At 43.2% G+C, this 18,371-nt stretch overlaps 2 long non-coding RNA genes across 2 annotated transcripts in view; one reads left to right on the plus strand and one right to left on the minus strand.

Annotated features, from left to right (window-relative positions):
* The first annotated feature begins 5,958 nt into the window (after window positions 1–5,958).
* Window positions 5,959–8,100, plus strand: LOC308587200. Its single transcript, XR_014008291.1, has 2 exons — window positions 5,959–6,498; window positions 7,967–8,100. It is a non-coding gene; the product is annotated as an uncharacterized lncRNA (long non-coding RNA).
* A 2,986-nt stretch (window positions 8,101–11,086) lies between these two features.
* LOC308587165 overlaps window positions 11,087–18,371 on the minus strand; it is a 146,577-nt gene continuing 139,292 nt past the window's right edge. The window contains exon 2 of the long non-coding RNA XR_014008250.1: window positions 11,087–11,221. This is a non-coding gene — a long non-coding RNA (uncharacterized lncRNA). The remainder of the gene's footprint in view (window positions 11,222–18,371) is intronic.

Genomic DNA, 18,371 nt, shown 5'->3' on the forward strand with positions numbered 1-18,371 from the left:
AGCCTAAATCTCAGTGAACAAAAACTCCCTTTTCAATGGCTCCTGAGCGTGCAGAGAGAAATTTAAGCACGTACAGATGTACACATGGCAGTTCTCCTATTCATACTTTCACAATGAAATGTTGTCATGATTCTACTCCTCCACTCCTTCACATTTTCATGCATAAAAAAGGCTAGAGAGGAAGATCACACAATGGTATACATACCAAGTGGAGAATTAATCTGCTTCTAGAAGGTACTCAGTATTAGAACATTCCTAAAATTATGAAGGATCCTATAAATACATTTCAGTTCAAAGACAGAATGCATATGTAAATATAGGTACCGTAAGTATTTGTTTCAAAAGCATTTAGCCCAATAGCTTTTTACTAAATTTCACAGGCTAAAGTACATGGTAAAGTAAAGGTAAAGGTAAAGGGACCCCTGACTGTTAGGTCCGGTCGTGTCTGACTCTGGGGTTGCGGCGCTCATCTCGCTTTATTGGCCAAGGGAGCTGGCGTACAGCTTCCGGGTCATGTGGCCAGCATGACTAAGCCACTTCTGGCGAACCAGAGCAGTGCACAGAAAAGCCATTTACCTTCCCACTGGAGCAGTACCTATTTATCTACTTGCACTTTGATGTGCTTTCAAACTGCTAGGTTGGCAGGAGCTGGGACCGAGCAACGGGAGCTCACCCCATTGCGGGGATTTGAACCGCCGACCTTCTGATTGGCAAGTCCTAGGCTCTGTGGTTTAACCCACAGTGCCACCCACATCATTAACCATCATTAAGAATTGAATGGCCATCCTCTGTAAAGGGGAAAACTTAAAATAGCATTGAGCAATTATTAAGCAAAGTTTTAAAAGTGCATTAAAAATGTCAACAGCCTCAGAATTTATTTTGAATCTTCAAAATTCTTATCTGTTCTTCAAAAAATGAAAGCCACCATTGAACATCCTCTCACCCAGCTTCATTTATTCCTTCATGTTGCTCAGATTTACAACCCCCCTAAAACCATTTTCCAGTGGAGTAATTTTCTTCCAAGTTTAATTGCCAGCTTCCTTAGTGTTGCCGTTTTTAGAAATGTTTTTGGAGATGGCAGAATTCAGGGAGACAATGCAACAAATGACTGAGCCCTTAAGTGATCACAGGAAGAGCAGATGAAAAGTTTCGGCTTTGCAAAGCAGCAAGCATGCTAATGACGACCCAGGTATTTCCAAGTGTGTTCAGTTCTAATTGATTTTTCACTGCATGATCTCAGAAAGTGGCATTCTAAAGTCTTTATCCAGGAATCAATCCAGGTAGTTCATTTGCAAATGTATTTCAGAACAAACACATCAAGCCCAGCTCCATTTTTAAAACGGGTTGGGAAACAACATAAATCAACGTCGCATAGTCCTTAGGGCAGAGGTAGGCTACTGGATCTGGGAGTGAACCCGATCCTTGTGTCCCCAAACCCCCACAAACCAAGCTTGAAAGGTGAAGTGGATTTTTTTTAACCTTGGAAGAGCAATCCTAACTACAGGAAGCTGACAGAAGTTATACTAGTTTAAAGCGTAGCCAACATGTTACCATATTTTTCGCTCTATAGGACGCACCAGACCATAGGACGCACCTTGTTTTAGAGGGGGGGGACAAGAAAAAAAAAATCTCCCCCACTCTGCTCAGCGCCCCTTCAGCCAAGCGGCAGGAGAAACGGAGCCCCATCCATTTCTCCTGCCGCTCGGCTGAAGGGGTGCTGCACAGCACTCCATCTCTGCTGAAGCCAGGAGAGTCTTGCTCTCCCAGCTTCAGCAAAAGGAACCTGAAGCCTCCGGAGCGCAGCGGGAACTCACGCTGCGCTCCAAAGGCTTCAGGTGGCTATCCCTGGAGCCTGGAGAGCAAGAGGGGTCGGTGCGCACTGACCCCTCTTGCTCTCCAAGCTTCAGCGAAAGCAACCCAAAGTCTCCGGAGCGCGAAGGGAGCGCTCCCTCTGCACTTCAGAGGCTTTGCGTTGCTATCGCTGAAGCCAAGGAGCCTGCATTCACTCCATAGGATGCACACACATTTCCCCTGAATTTTTGGAGGGGAAAATGTGTGTCTTATAGAGCAAAAAATACGGTACCTCTTGTTCATGTACCTACTCTACAAGAGGTCTGGTGGATGGCAACACGGGAACAAGCCCTTTCTGCAATGACTCCCCGTTTGTGAAATGCACACCCCAGTGAAGCTCGCCTGGTGCCATCATTATACAGTGGTACCCCGGGTTAAGTACTTAATTCGTTCCAGAGGTCCTTTCTTAACCTGAAACTTTTCTTAACCTGAAGCACCACTTTAACTAATGGGGCCTCCTGCTGCCGCGCAATTTCTGTTCTCATCCTGAAGCAAAGTTCTTAACCCGGGGTACTATTTCTGGGTTAGCGGAGGCTGTAACCTGAAGCGTCTCTAACCTGAAGCATATGTAACCTGAGATACCACTGTATATCCAGGTAAAAACTTTCCTTGGTAGGTCTTTGGCCTTTGACTAACTTCAGCCTTTTAAAAGTTGGTGGGATATTTTTAATGCATTTTTCTTTCCTCTTGGTTTGAATATATCTATGTGGAATTTATTGTCTATTTGTTTGGTTGCAAGTTGCTTTTGACAAATGCAATAAAACAAATAAATAAACAGCCCCTAGGTTAGACTACTGCAATACATGGTAAATGGGGCTACCTTTGATGACGGTTCGGAAACTACAGCTTTTGAGGGATAGGTTGGCTCAGCTGTTAACTGAGATACAACATCAGTTCTGGCCAAATTGCACTGGCTGCATATTTGTTTCTGGGTTCAATTCACGTTGCTGGTTATTTATTTATTTGAAGGGGGTGGTAATTTACAGTGGGAAAGCATCAGGCAGACAAAAAGTAATAGTCCCTCCACACTTCTCCATGCCACCTCCCTCTCAATGTGGCACTTCTCCTTTTCAAATAAACCAGGAATAGGGAACCTTAGGCCCACCAGATACTGCTGAACTACAACATCCACTATCCCTGGCCATTGATTATGCTGGTTGGGCTGATGGGAGGTGTAGTTTAGCAACATCTACAGGACCAACTGTTGGCTGTTTTTCTGAGTCATACAGAGTGATGCAGCGGTTTCATTCTTGAATCCCTAGTGATGAAGACCCAAGACGTTGGAGATGACTTCTTACGTGCAGGATGGAAACTCTTAGCAAGCAGTATTATTTCTGCAATACAATGCATCTCTCTTCCTTGTGCCCAAGAGTGAGGGCGTCTTCTTGCTTCCTCCAAAACTCCTTTGAAGCAGTCCATAATTTATAGCTTGTTTGTCCTCACCAACTCCTTTGGACACAGCAAAACAACGGTGAAAAAACCAACCAATCTCAGCAAAACAATGGTGGAAAAACCAATGGTGAAAATCTCCAACTCCCAACCCTCCTATCACTACCTAAAACACACCCATTCTCACTTTTAAATGGAGTTAACAAATTGACAATTCAGCATTTCTGTGACCTTAATTGGACTCACAAGATTTTGCAGCTGTTACATTACATTACAAATTTCTTTCTCTCTCCCCAATCCAATTTATTCTTTGTCAAATACATTTCCTAACAAATACAATGAGCACTCACACTTTAAAATGTGGGTGCCCTTTGCTGGATCGTGTACGGTGCTACAGTTCCCAGGGAACTTACTAGTAGAGAGGGGGCTGGCTTGCCTCTCAGTGTTAATTTTTGGAGGTTCACGCCCAGCCTCAGTAATCAAGTTTCTTGCTGGGAGGTGGGGCCAGCCCCAATTATAAATAAGGGGCGGAGCCAACAATAGCCAGCCAGCCGGCTCTGGAAATTCACCCTCCCTACCGTCCCTTTGTTTAATGTTTTCTTGTTTGCAGGTTAACTTTTTCTTCCTGTTTAGCGGGCACTTCTGTGTTCTTTGACTGGTTGCTGTTGAAGGACCGGGAAGCAATTTTCCTGCATTGGCAGGTTTTGTCTTCCCTGTAGCAATTCGTCACAACTTTGGCGGTTTATGGCCTTGGGTGGAATCCTTTAGTCTTTTCTTCCCTAATAATGGGGGGGGGGGCATGGAGTGGTGACTCACGCCCCTGCGGCAGTGATCCCAGGGTCACCTCTTAAAGGGGTTATATAATGGGTGTCACTGGCCATACACTGAAAGGTTGTCAGTGAACTACCCTGCGTGCGGGGATATGGACTGGGCTGCCTGTTACACCTACGTCTCACAGAGCACCCCCATATCCCATTTACCCTGTTGTGCCCCAGTTCCCCTGGCTGGGGGGCTGGGAGGGATACACGCCCAGGGCCTAAGCCAAGGTCTTCCTACATTTAGAAGTTTAATAAAGTTGGGGCCTAATTTTAATTCCATATAACGTTGTCAGAGTCTTTATTCCTTTCTTATGATCCCTGAGGGCTGAGGCTGTCGCTGCTGGTCACACAATTCAAATACTAACACCAACAGTTTCCCACACCTGGTTAAGAAGAATCAGACTGAAATATATTCTAATGTCAAACTTCTGTGTAGGATGACATGCTCATTTAACTACAGTCTCCTCCAGCACCACAATTCAAAAGCATCAATTCTTCGGCGATCAGCCTTCTTTATGATCCAGATCTCACTTCCCTACATCACTGCTGGGAAAACGATAGCTATAACTATACGGACCTTTGTTGCCAAGGTGATATCTCTGCTTTTTAGGATGCAGAGTGGTACAGTGGTCACCTCAGGTTAAGTACTTAATTCGTTCCGGAGGTCCATTCTTAATGTGAAACTGTTCTTAACCTGAAGCACCACTTTTGCTAATGGGGCCTCCTGCTGCTGCCGCGCCAACGGAGCATGATTTCTGTTCTCATCCTGAAGCAAAGTTCTTAACCTGAGGTACTATTTCTGGGTTAGCGGAGTCTGTAACCTGAAGCGTATGTAACCTGAAGCGTATGCAACCCGAGGTACCACTGTATGTATATGTGGTCTGCTGTAAACAGCTCACAGGAGATAACATGACTGAGGAGCTGATTTGGCAAGAATGGCATGAAAATGAAATGAATATTCAAAAGGTAGCAAAAGTTTTACTGGTGTGGAAGTATATTTGTGCTTTTCTGCAGCTGTTAACTATAGCTCAGGTCTATCACTCCGCTTCATTTTTGAATTAGCATCTTTTAACGCTGCTGAAAAATGTGCCTCAGTGCAGGTGTGACAAGTTATCTCCCATTGTCTCCCAAAAGAAAAACGCCTTTAGCATATGCCAGTGTTGGTGATAATGGAAAATTCTGAGGTCAGGTACCTGCAGGCGGCGTGATTAATTTTCACTCAAAGTCTTGCAAATCCTAAAAGAATCTAGTCCCAATGAAGCCAGTTGTGAGGCAGGTTGTATTCAAATCAGCTCAACAGATGGGGAGCACACTCAGAAGAAATGCTCACCCCCTGCTGACATATATTGCCATCAGTGTGGATGATGGTTGTGGCGATCACACAGGGTCCCCAGATGTTTAATGGTCTATTGACCCTGTGCCACCACTGTGATTGCCTCTTCTCTGCCACCAACTCATTTCCCTTGGGTACACACGGAGTCCAGACAGTTGTTAACATTAACAAATAATCAAGTTTATTTTATAGGCATGAGCCAGTGTGGTGTAGTGGTTAAGAGCGGTAGTCTCGTAATCTGGTGAACCGGGTTCGCATCCCCGCTCCTCCACATGCAGCTGCTGGGTGACCTTGGGCCAGACACACTTCTCTGAAGTCTCTCAGCCTCACTCACCTCACAGAGTGTTTGTTGTGGGGGAGGAAGGGAAAGGAAAATGTTAGCCGCTTGGAGACTCCTTAAAGGGAGTGAAAGGCGGGATATCAAATCCAAACTCTTCTTCTTCTTCTTCTTCTTGGCAGTTTCTTAATTTTAGTTTCAATAATAATAATAATAATAATTTATTTATACCCCGCCCATCTGGCTGAGTTTCCCCAGCCACTCTGGGCAGCTTCCAATCAAGTGTTAGAAACAATACAGCGTTACATATTAAAAACTTCCCTGAACAGGGCTGCCTTAAGATGTCTTCTGAATGTCAGGTAGTTGTTTATCTCTTTGACATCTGATGGGAGGGCGTTCCACTTTACTGTCCTATGTGTTCCTAACAACTTCAAACTGATTATCCCAACTCTATCTGACTCCACCTAACAGTTCCTCTCACTCCCTCACCACACAACTCGACCAACCCACAGACTTATCCTCCCTCTTCCTTCTCCAACTCCCAACTCTCAACTGACTTCCACACAACTCCGACTCTAACTCCTCCCCTTGGGTTCTCACTGGCCAATCACTTCACACTCATTTAACCCTTTTCTTATGACCCACCTAGGAGGCAAACGCCACAATGGAGCACCAGGACCAGTTTCTGCCCCGAGGAGCTTAAAATCTAACTATTATCCCAGGGGAAACAACAGGGCCTTGTTTCTAAAAGCCCTTGATCCAGCTATCATGCTTGCCCCCTGCTACAGGGCAAGGAATGGAAAGGCGTTCTCCTGATATCTCACTTACCGGTAATCACATCCATATTAAGAATTCATCCAGTCCATGGCAATGAAAGGACTGTTGCCTCTATTCCTGTTTTATAGATTGCACCACTGGGAAATTATTCAGTCTAGTTATTTCTTTGATCTGTTCCATCTCCCTTTCCCTAACTTAAACCCCTTTATAGTGTCCCGAGCAATTTGTCTCTAATGTAGTGTTACACTTAAATCTTAGTCATCATGCAGACAAAAAGGGTTTGCTTTAGTTCTTTAAACCCATTTGTAATCCCCCCCACTCCCCACCCCGGTCTCAAATTCCCCAGATTCATTTTGCGCTACTACAATCCCACGAGTACTGTGTGTTTATGGAAGCTGTGGAACAAAGCTCAGCATGAGAATGACAAAACTAACAATTTTATTCACAAAAGGGAGCCCCAAAGGCAGAAATTATTCACTGCCACCCCTTTCTCACTCTCTCCCGTTTCCAAATTCCTTTTAAGCTGTTTTATCCTTGCTTTGAAGTGAGCATTTTATTCTCTTGGCTATGTCTTCAGATGAAGTCAGCATCATGCTAATGATGGCCCTCAAGCAGGGTCAACTTCCACCAGCTGTCCCCTAAATGTGTTAGCCAGAAATAAGAGAATTGTCATCACTTGGGGCACTGGCTTGCAGGTTGTTGTGATCAGAGGGACATTGTTTAAAATGACATTGTTTAATGGCATGGCTTAAGAATTTCTCTGAGGTCAGGGCCCTGCCCACTACTGCAATGTTCCATCTAACTGCTCTCCAAGACTGGAAGGGCATGTTGAATTTTTCAACTATCGAATTAGAAAATGAAGGATGCCAACACGACAGGAATTCAAAAGATATTTTGGATAGATTAATATAATTTAGTTTTGCTTGTTAAATAAATGTGTGTCAAATTGCATAGAAATCATTAAAAATGATTGCCAAGTACTTGTTGTTGTTGTTGTTGTTGTTGTTGTTGTTGTTGTTGTTGTTGTTATTTACTACTACTACTATTATTACTTAGGATTACCTGACATTTTCAGAAGGTAAAATTAAAATTCATTGGATTTCTGAAAACAGTGTATGTGCTTCTTCATCAAATGTCAACTTAACAAGCTAAATGTTGCCCGGTTGCAAAAAATAATAACAGATTTGAATTCCTCATACAGAAAACATTATTTTTAAGACTCCCTCAATTAATAAATGTGCAAAAAAATACCCCCCCCCCAATATGACACACCTTACCCAACAGGGAACTGTGACCCTAGGCTTTCTTACCACTATGGTTTACATATGAACAGTTATGTTAGGCTACAATGGTGATACCACAACCATCTTTTGGAGACTGGAGTGGGGAGATTAACAGGGAGAGAGACAGAAAGAGAGAAGGACAAAAAAGGAGAGATGCTAAAGATGGCTGGATAAAAAAAAGATGGGTTCTTTGTATTCAAGATAGAGAACCATGACATTCTTTCTGTTCCTTTTCCAGGGCTGTGACACCATGACAGAGAAAAAGAATGGTGAAAATGTTGCACCTAGGCAGGAGGTTGTTTCCAAAGTTGTAAGCGTAGTGTTATTTTTGTGAGCATGTAAAGTTTTCTTTTAGTTATTTGAGGGCACTAATCTGGGGTTTTGCCTCTCCTCTGTGTCTTTCAATTATAAAACACCGCTGGGAAGAAAAAGAAAGGGAATGGGAAGGACCAAAAGGAGAAGACCTTGAAGCAGAAGATGATCTTCATGGTCTCCAACCTCATCCATGCCATCAGAGGACAGATTGTTTGCCAGCCACTAATGATCTGCAACACACAATGCAAATGAGTTTTTTGACACCGCGTGTTCATTTATTGCCCGTGATGTGACAGTGTAGTCCAACAGGTAACCTGCTGTTGAGTATTCACTGTAGAACATTTCTCAAATTCCTTGGTAACATTCATCAGTTGCTTGGCAGATACTCATGGAGTTCCACAGTTGACAAAAAGATGAAGAAAGTACTCTTCTTACCAAAGTGATTTTCTTTCTGTTTTTCAATCTCTTTTCCAATTTCTAAAATATTTCACTCAAGCAGAAAGTTCCAAATTCCTTCAGATGTTGCTCTATGTGAAATTCAGCTAGAGCGCATAGAAAAATGGGTTGGCCTGCAAATTATGCTAAAAATTTGGGTGAAAGATTATAAACTGTGCCAAATCTGGATGTTTTTCATACTCAACTCAGTGTTTCACAACTGTCAAAGACTAATGATAGTTTGAGCATAAAAATAGTTACTTGGAATAATTAGATTGCAGAAAATTAAGGTAATAAAAGTACCTGAGTTTTATTTTTATTTTAATCAGAAAGCAAACAGTTTCTGCCAATGCAATGGGAATTAAGTGTTAGTTAAATGCTGCTATCACTTGTTAATAGCCTGTGGTGCAATAAGACCAACTGTGAACAGGTGATGATTACTGTACTTAGCACTTCAGGAGAATGAAAAAAGAATGACGGTAATCATTATCAAAATTACTCCTTAAGTGTCGTGCTGTTAATTACTGTTCAAAGAATTAGCATCTGGTTGGAATTTTGTGTTTTGGAGCTAGGCAGATTTGATATGACAGGGAATGCATTTAAAGAAACCTTAATCATGACATAAACCGTGTTGGGGCTAGATTGGCATTCCAAATTTACTACTCAGTGACTCCCACGCAACCTGGTCTACAACGATATAATAGGAAAACCCAACTCACTGAGCTAAACCTGACTGGAACTGTTATAGATAAGGAGGCACAGATCCAGAAATATGGTTAAGAGAGTTTCCACACATCCCAAAGTTGTCACCAGAGTGCACTTGAAGTAGAAGTAGAAGCGAGTCTTCGAGTTCTGGAGAAATGTCAACAGAAGCTAAAATAAGGCCATTAAGCCACTGGATATATATTTTAGGAAGGCAGGAAGCATCATTACTATTTGAATGCACAGTTTAAAAAATGTTTGGAGATCATTGCCTTAAGGTTTAAACTATGTACAGTTTAATTTCTATTTTACTAAATTGGAATGGTGGGGGGAGAGATATGCGGACAAGCTGTTGTGCAGCAGCTCTTCTTGTATTCATTGAAAAATCTCTTTTGCTAAATGTACCATTAATTGAAGGACACGATGGAATGAGTTGAAATTTAGAGAGGCATTCAGCAGAGCCGGATCGAAATACCTATTTCCCATTTCAGTGTAGCTCATGTTTAAATCAGCTCAACGTAGGGGAGATCCTTTGGGGTATGCCTCATCATATAGTTCTCATCTTTAATTTATACACAGCAAATGTTCACATGTGTGTTTGCATTTGCTGCCTTTGATTTACTGCTTCATCGTTGTACAATTTAGCTCCCCCTCATTTAGCATGTTAATCTTAATGTATGTGGCTTGAATCTTTTTTTTTACAATTTCTCGTTGAATAGCATTCACAGGCGGTGTGTTCTTAAGAGAAGCTTATCAGCTGTGTTAAGCAATATCGTTCAAAAGAACCTAGCGGCGCAATGCAGATCACACAACAGTCCCATTCAGGCATTCAGACTGTGTGTTCGATCAAATTACATAAGAAGAGCATTGCTCTATCAGACCAAAGGCCTATCTCATCCTCCATGCTGTTTGCACAGGGGCCAATAAGATGCCTCTGGAAAGCCCAGAGGATATGAGCACAAAAGCATTCTCCTGGTTATACTAGGGGGAATATCTAATCAGCATGAGACATAGAGAGCCTTATCCTCCATGGATTTGCCTAATTCCCCTCTAAAGCCTTCTTTATTGCATGGACAGAGCCCACCATGCATGCAACTGTATCATATCTTCCAACGTTTCTCCAATTAAAATAGGAACATCCTATTCAAAGACAACAGCAACACTCTGGGCAGCTTCCAGCACATATATAAAACATAATGAAACATTAAACATTCAAAAAAATCCTTCAGATGTCTTCTAAAGATTGTATAGTTACTTATCTCATTGGCTCAGGGGTTGCATAACTCCATACCCTCCAAAATTTCTCTGACGAAATTAGGGACATCCTGGCACTGTGGTCTAAACCACTGAGCCTAGGGCTTGCCAATCAGAAGGTTGGTGGTTCGAATCCCCGTGATAGGGTCAGCTCCCGTTGCTCGGTCCCAGCTCCTGCCAACCTAGCAGTTCAAAAGCATGTCAAAGTGGAAGTAGATAAATAGGTACCACTCCGGCGGGAAGGTAAATGGTGTTTCTGTGTGCTGCTCTGGTTTCGCCAGAAGTGGCTTAGTCATACTGGCCACATGACCCGGAAAAACTGTCTGCAGACAAACGTCAGCTCCCTCGGCCAGTAAAGCGAGATGAGCGCCACAACCCCAGAGTTGTTCGTGACTGGACTTAACTGTCAGGGGCCCTTTACCTTTACATTTAAGGATAAGCAGGACATTCTGTGATTGAATCAGAAACCATGATGGCTTCTGTAAATCTGGGGTTGTCCCTCAAAAATAGGGAAACTTGGAGGGTCTACTGTATGAGTGAGGGCTTCATTCATATAATTAATAAGTGCATGGAGGCAGAATTTGGGGGCCTGCCATGTTCTCCTTTTATGTGCTGATTTCAGCAAGTGGGCTGCCCTGAAGAATACAGATAACCATTTGTTGTTGTTGTTTAGTCGTTTAGTCGTGTCCGACTCTTCGTGACCCCATGGACCAGAGCACGCCAGGCACTCCTGTCTTCCACTGCCTCCCGCAGTTTGGTCAGACTCATGTTTGTAGCTTTGAGAACACTGTCCAACCATCTCGTCCTCTGTCGTCCCCTTCTCCTTGTGCCCTCCATCTTTCCCAACATTAGGGTCTTTTCAAGGAAGTCTTCCCTTCTCATGAGGTGGCCAAAGTATTGGAGCCTCAGCTTCACAATCTGTCCTTCCAGTAAGCACTCAGGGCTGATTTCCTTCAGAATGGAGAGGTTTGATCTTCTTGCAGTCCATGGGACTCTCAAGAGTCTCCTCCAGCACCGTAATTCAAAAGCATCCATTCTTTGGTGATCAGCCTTCTTTATGGTCCAGCTCTCACTTCCATACATCAGTACCGGGAAAACCATGGCTTTAACTATACGGAGCTTTGTTGGCAAGGTGATGTCTCTGCTCCATGGACAAACTCTATGGACAAAGGCAACAGATAACCATTTAACATGTCATAAATCCCATACCTGCCAAATTGGGTCCTGCATTTCCTGGGCCCTTCTGATAGACCTGCCAGTAGGAGTGGCCCTGTGTTCAGTAGCATGAAATGGGGAATCCCTCTCATGAATTATATTTGAAAGGCAGCTGAAAACACATTTCTTCATACAGTCTTTGGGTGGAAGACTGCAGGATCCTTGGGCTTATTTTAAACTGCTGATGAATGGTTTTAATCATGGAACAGGTTTTTGTTTTGTTTTTTTGTTATTGGTGTTTGATTTTATTTGTTATTTTATGGTATTGCCAGCAGTCTCATACCTGGCATTGCTCAGGAACTCTTAAGAAACACACACAAAATGGGTAGTTTTGAAAAGCTCAGTCTGCCATCTTGATTCAAAATGCTGTCCAGTTGTATCAAAACATAAATGAAATCCCGCTCCTTGATCTCAGAAACAATCATGCAAAATTTCTTTATGGCCACATAAGTAGAATGTGCAGAATGTACAAAAAACTTTCCAAACATATAGTAGATGTGCACTACCCTAAGATCCTTTTGGATGAAAGGCAGTCTGTCAAGCAAGCAAGCAAGTAAGTAAGTAAGCAAGCAAGCAAGCAAGCAAGCAAACAAACAAACAAATATACTACATTCCAGAAGTTGCCACTTGCTCAAGTAATCATCTGTTTGCAGGTGAGATAAGGCTCACTTCAAGAGGAATACCATAGAGCTGGAAAACACATCAAAAGAATAATAAAAATGATCAAGGGGTCAGAGAAATTTTCCCACAATGATAGATGAATGTTGTGTTTTGTTAGTTTAGAAAATAGCCTACTAAAACAAGCTGGCATGATTAGAGTTTTATGTATATACAGGGTGGCGAATAGCAGATTGCTCTCCCTTTCTCATAAGGCTAAGACACAGGGTTAACCAATGAAGCTGACTTGAAGAAGGTTCAGGACTGACCATAGGAGCTACTTTGTCACACAAGCACTGATTAACTTGCACCATTCCATCTTACTCTACAACAGCGAAGGAGAATGTGTGGCTCTCTAGATTTTGCCCTACTACAACATCCCTGATGTCTAACCATAATGGCTGTAGGTGATGGACATTGGAATCCAACACCATTGTGGGTGATACACCTTCCACATCCACAACAAGATGCAAATGGTAGCCATTGGCTTATATGTCTTTAAAAGGAAATCCATCAAAATCATGGAGGACCGGTCTTATCCACAATTACTAAATAAAACATAATTGAGCAGAGTCAACATACCTCAAAATACAAGGAAAGCTTCCTAGACAAACAGTCATACCTCGGGTTACAGACGCTTCAGGTTGCATGTTTTCAGGTTGTGCACCGTGCTGAACCCGGAAGTACTGGAACGGGTTACTTCAAGGTTTTGGCCCTTGCACATATCCAGAAACACTAAATCGTGCTTTGCACATGTGCAGAAGTGCTGAATCGCAATCCTCGCATGCACAGACGCGGCGCTGCAGGTTGTGAATGCTGCAGGTTGCGAACATGCCTCCTGCACGGATCACGTTCACAACCCAAGCGTCCACTGTATCTGGCTGGCAGCTGGTAAAAACAGAAAGTTGGACAAGGCAAAGTGAAACCATCATCTCAGGCACCAGTTCCTAAAGGGGTGAGGTGAAACCCTCTTACTCTTTTTCACCTTGCACCCTCTAAGCTAGCCTGATCCTGTCAGGTGCAATGAAGTATGTTGACCCATCAACAGTGTTTGAAGTAAGAGAAGGGCAACCAAGATGATCAAGGGTCTGGAAACCAAACATTATGAGGAGCAGTTGAAGGAGCTGGGGCATGTTTAGTCTGGAAACTGAGAGGAGATATGATAGCCATCTTCAAATATCTCAAGGGCTGTCACATGGAAGAGGGAACAAGCTTGTTTTCCCCTGCTTTGGAGATTCTGACTAAATATATGGCAAAAGTTTCTGAAAGTAAGAGTTTTTTGACAGTGGAACGGTCCACCTCAGGAGGCTGTGGACTCTCCTTTCTTGGAGGTTTATAAGCAGAGGTTAGATGGCCATTTGTCATGGATGATTCGGCTGATATTCCTGCATCAAAGGGGGATTGGACTAGATGACCTATGGGTCCCTTCCAACTCTCCAATTCTACGTCTTGTCAGTTTCTGTACATGGAATGGAGCAGGAGTACCATCTTGTCCTTTGCCTCCTGCATTAAAATGTTGACCTGGCCCTGGCTGCAGTGGCTGGGCCTTTGAGCAAATCACCAAGGCAATTCCTTATGTCCTTAAGACAGAGGTGAACACTAGAAACTGGACTAGCACAGCACCGGAGTTGACATGACTGCAGATTAACAGATACAACTTAAACAGACTCTAGCCTCTGTAGACGTTTTGCAAAGATGTTCATATTTTCCTTTGAAGTGATATTGAGCAGACCATGTATAATGTGTTTCTTCTACAAGCTGGTGCTATCTAGATCAATGAATACACCAGGGGAAGAATTGGTTAGCCTTAGCTGCTTCGCACAAAATTGCTATTTTTTCTCCTTCCCTGAACAGATCTTTCCCCCTGTAACAAGTTGAAAGCATGCTTGAGACATCCGCAGCTCCAAATAGACATTTGCAATGTCACTTTCAGATAAATCAGAATTATGAAACCACCATTTAAAAAGAGTTTAACCTGGTATATTTCCTTGAAACTAGATTTCCTGCATAAATCATTGGCGAAGGGGCTGTGTCACAAATTTCTCTGTGCTAATGGGGCCTACGAACGATGAAATATATTGCTTCATATGGTGTATCAATCAAGGCTATTTGAAAATATAAAGCATTACTACATCCTTCCTTTGTAATTCTTCAGTAGATGTTTGAAGTCGGATCCCCTTTGGCTTCTGTCCCATATTTTCATTCAGTCCCTTGGTGTCTGTGGCTTTTTTTTTTTTTTTTTGAAGTGTGCAATTGCTTTTGCCAGCTCTCATGCATTTATGTATATGGATCTTATCAAGGGACTGCAATCCCCTTGTCTTCATCATGATTTGCGTTAATGAAATGTTTCCTCTGAAGATGACAACTTCATAGACTGCATTTTTAAAAAGAACTGATTGGTATGGGACCGAGATGTCTCACCGGCTACTAAGTACTTGAAGAACGCTTGTACTCAAGCCTTCCAGAAGCCTGTCTATCAAGATTCAGATGTGGTGATCAGAAAGCCACAAGGGGATTGCATGGACTCGGCGCCAAGGCCTTAACGAAATCCACAGGAAGGTTACAGCTACAGCTACAAACCACTTAAGAGCAAGTCGTTAGTCCATCTAAAATGTCATTGAATTTACTTTGCTGGGGAGCCACGACTGGGGAAAGAAAGAGAGGGAGAGAGAATCCAACTATTGGCTGCCCTTGCTGCTTTCTCATGAGGAGCCTTTCTTGTGTCATAAAGGATTTCTATAGCTGTCCTATAGCTGGACAGATCGTGAAGCTGAGGCTCCAATACTTTGGCCACCTCATGAGAAGTGAAGACTCCCTGGAAAAGACCCTGATGTTGGGAAAGATTGAGGGCACAAGAAGAAGGGGACGACAGAGGACGAGATGGTTGGACAGTGTTCTCAAAGCTACAAGCATGAGTCTGACCAAACTGCAGGAGGCAGTGGAAGACAGGAGTGCCTGGCGTGCTCTGGTCCATGGGGTCACGAAGAGTCGGACACAACTAAATGACTAAACAACAACATAGCTGTCCTCTGGCTTCAAAGGGAAACACTTCACCAGAAAGGAACACGGGAGCAGAGTGGATTCTGTTTTCATTGTCGAGCAAGGTAAGAGGATTTGTTGGCCACTGTGACAGACACCCAGACACCCAGCTCAACAAAACTCCAGCTACCCCGTCCAAGGAAGGCAGCTGGCACGGAAATTGCCCACTCACAAAAAAACAACAACAACCCAATATACAGGATTCTTCCAAGACCCTGTAATTAGAATGAGTGCACTTTATAACATTTAATGAAGATCCGTTGGAGGGCAAGCCTGGTGACAGCTGCCGTGGTAATTCCAATGTGGTTTAGTGGTTAAGAGCAGTAGTCTCATAATCTGGTGAACTGGGTTCATGTCTCCGCTTCTCCACATACAGCTGCTGGGTGACCTTGTGTGACACTTCTTTGAAGTCTCTCAGCCTCACTCACCTCACAGAGTGTTTGTTGTTGGGGAGGAAGGGAAAGGAGAATGTTAGTCGCTTTGAGACTCCTTACGGTAGTGATAAAGCGGGATATCAAATCCAAACTCCTCTTCCTCCTCCTCCTCCTCTTCTTCTTCTTCAGTAGTGTGCATTAAATTTGCTGCAGTCAAGAAATCCTCGTTGTTGGATCTTGGGATCAAGTTGGTGGTCCAGTCCACCATGAGGTAATCTACCACCTATCTCAGCCTCTGTCTCAGCCCCTTAGCATTCTCTCAAAGCACTGAACTTAGGATATATAAAGGTAAAGGGACCCCTGACCATTAGGTCCAGTCGTGACCGACTCTGGAGTTGCGGCGCTCATCTCGCTTTATTGGCCGAGGGAGCCAGCGTACAGCTTCTGGGTCATGTGGCAAGCATAACTAAGCCGCATCTGGCGAACCAAAGCAGCATACGGAAACACCGTTTACCTTCCCACCGGAGCGTTTATTTATCTACTTGCACTTTGACGTGCTTTCGAACTGCTAGATTGGCAGGAGCAGGGACCGAGCAACAGGACCTCACCCCGTCACGGGGATTCAAACCGCCAAGCTTCTGATCAGCAAGTCCTAGGCTCTGTGGCCTTTACCCAAATGTGATATGATTTTCATATTATTGCCACAGTATTACTGTCCCCACAATGCCCATCCCTGAGCAGGAGCTGTACCTGCAACCTGATAACCATATATTTAAGGAGGAAGACCATGTGAGAAATCTCCACTAGGGCTTTTTGAAGAATTTGGCCTTTGTGAATTCCTATATGAACTGATCGAAGCTGTGGCTTCAGAATTAACAGGCATATCATAACTGGCTTTCACACATTCTTGACTCAAAAAGAAAGACAGAAAAGGAAGCAATTTAAAATATGCATTTTGAAGGAAATGCAGTTTAAGTGCCCATTATCATGCAAATTATGCAGACAATTTGGATTATCAGAGAGATTGGATTTGCAAATAAACACATGGGAACCTGTCAAATGATTCATCCATTTTGAAAATGGAGAGGTGCTGGTGTGGGGGAAATAGTGTTTTCTCTCTCATCTTGCAATGGTATATACCTTCTTTCCTGAATTTAGGGATTTAAAGTTGCATCAAAAGCAGCATTATTTCATGATTCCATCAGCACTACGATTTTTGGTTGTGCAGCACCACTCTATTTATTCCATTTATATACTGTTATATACTGAAGTTCTCACCCTGGGCCAGCAGGGGGATACTGTAGATAGTTATGCAAATGAAGGATCGAAAGTGACGTTCAGCGATTGGATAGTTTTAGAAAGTTGTTACAGTAACGTTGTGTTGGAGTTCTATATAAGCAGGCTGACTGAACCCTTCAGTTCAGTTCTGTTCTGGCCTGTGAATAAACAAGAACTGTGTGAAGAATCGCTGTGTCGTCTGATATGTACACCCACAACTTAACATATACAGTACCACCTTTCCCTCCAAGGAGCTCTCTGCTCTCCACTTTATCCTTACAACAGCTCTATGAGGTTGGTCAAGCATAGGCAAACTCGGCCCTCCAGATGTTTTGGGACTACAACTCCCATGATCCCTAGCTAACAGGACCAGTGGTCAGGGGTGGTGGGAATTGTAGTCCCAAAACATCTGGAGGGCCGAGTTTGCCTATGCTTGAGGTAGATTATGCTAAGAGGCAGTGATTAGCCCAAAGTCACCCATTGAGCTTCATGGGTAGGGACTTGAAGTCTGGTTCCTGGGTCATCACACAACATTGCCTCCCCTCCCTACTGCCCCATGAATTACTAAATCCTTGCACTGACAGAATGCATTAGTTGGATACTGCCCTTACTTCAGAGTAGGCATGCGGGTGAATTGTATTATTAGTAACATGATTGTCAGGTGACTAATATTACTGCTGTAGCTTGGGACACTTGCATGCTGAAGCTGGTTTTCGGCAGCAATGACAGCAGCATAATAACATCAGAATCGGGAGAGCTAAAAAGCTTTCCTGAATCTCACTTGCCTTTTCTGTGCTCCCCTATCAATGTCTCATCCAAAGCCGCTCTTAGCTTGGAAGGCCCAGAGGGGCTCATATTGGATAGTTTTAATAGAAAAAACAAGAGTAAACAGACGAAGGAATTATCTGAAGTGCAATTTAATCAAAACTTTGGTGGGAAGCTTATTATAGCTGTAAATCAGTTTGTGTAAATCAGCCCACATGATATAAAAGAAGATATTTGTCTTTCAACCGAGCAGCTGAATGTATTGATATTATTTTACATTTTAATAAAAAAAGTTAATATATAGCTGCTATTAATTTCAGTAGTTTGATTATGGCAATAACATACAGAGTGAAGCAAGGTGCAGTAAATTATCTGGAGAGTCAATAATCAGAGCTTATAATGGCAGTCCGAATTTGGGGAGGAGGCACATCTTATTGGCAAACCCCATCTTAGAAGTTTTTAACATTATCTAGACTTTCTCTTAAGGGACGCGGGTGGCGCTGTGGGTTAAACCACAGAGCCTAGGACTTGCCGATCAGAAGGTCGGCGGTTCGAATCCCCATGACGGGGTGAGCTCCCATTGATCAGTCCCTGCTCCTGCCAACCTAG

Source organism: Podarcis bocagei (assembly GCF_964188305.1).
Source record: "Podarcis bocagei genome assembly, chromosome: 5".
NCBI lineage: Eukaryota > Metazoa > Chordata > Lepidosauria > Squamata > Lacertidae > Podarcis > Podarcis bocagei.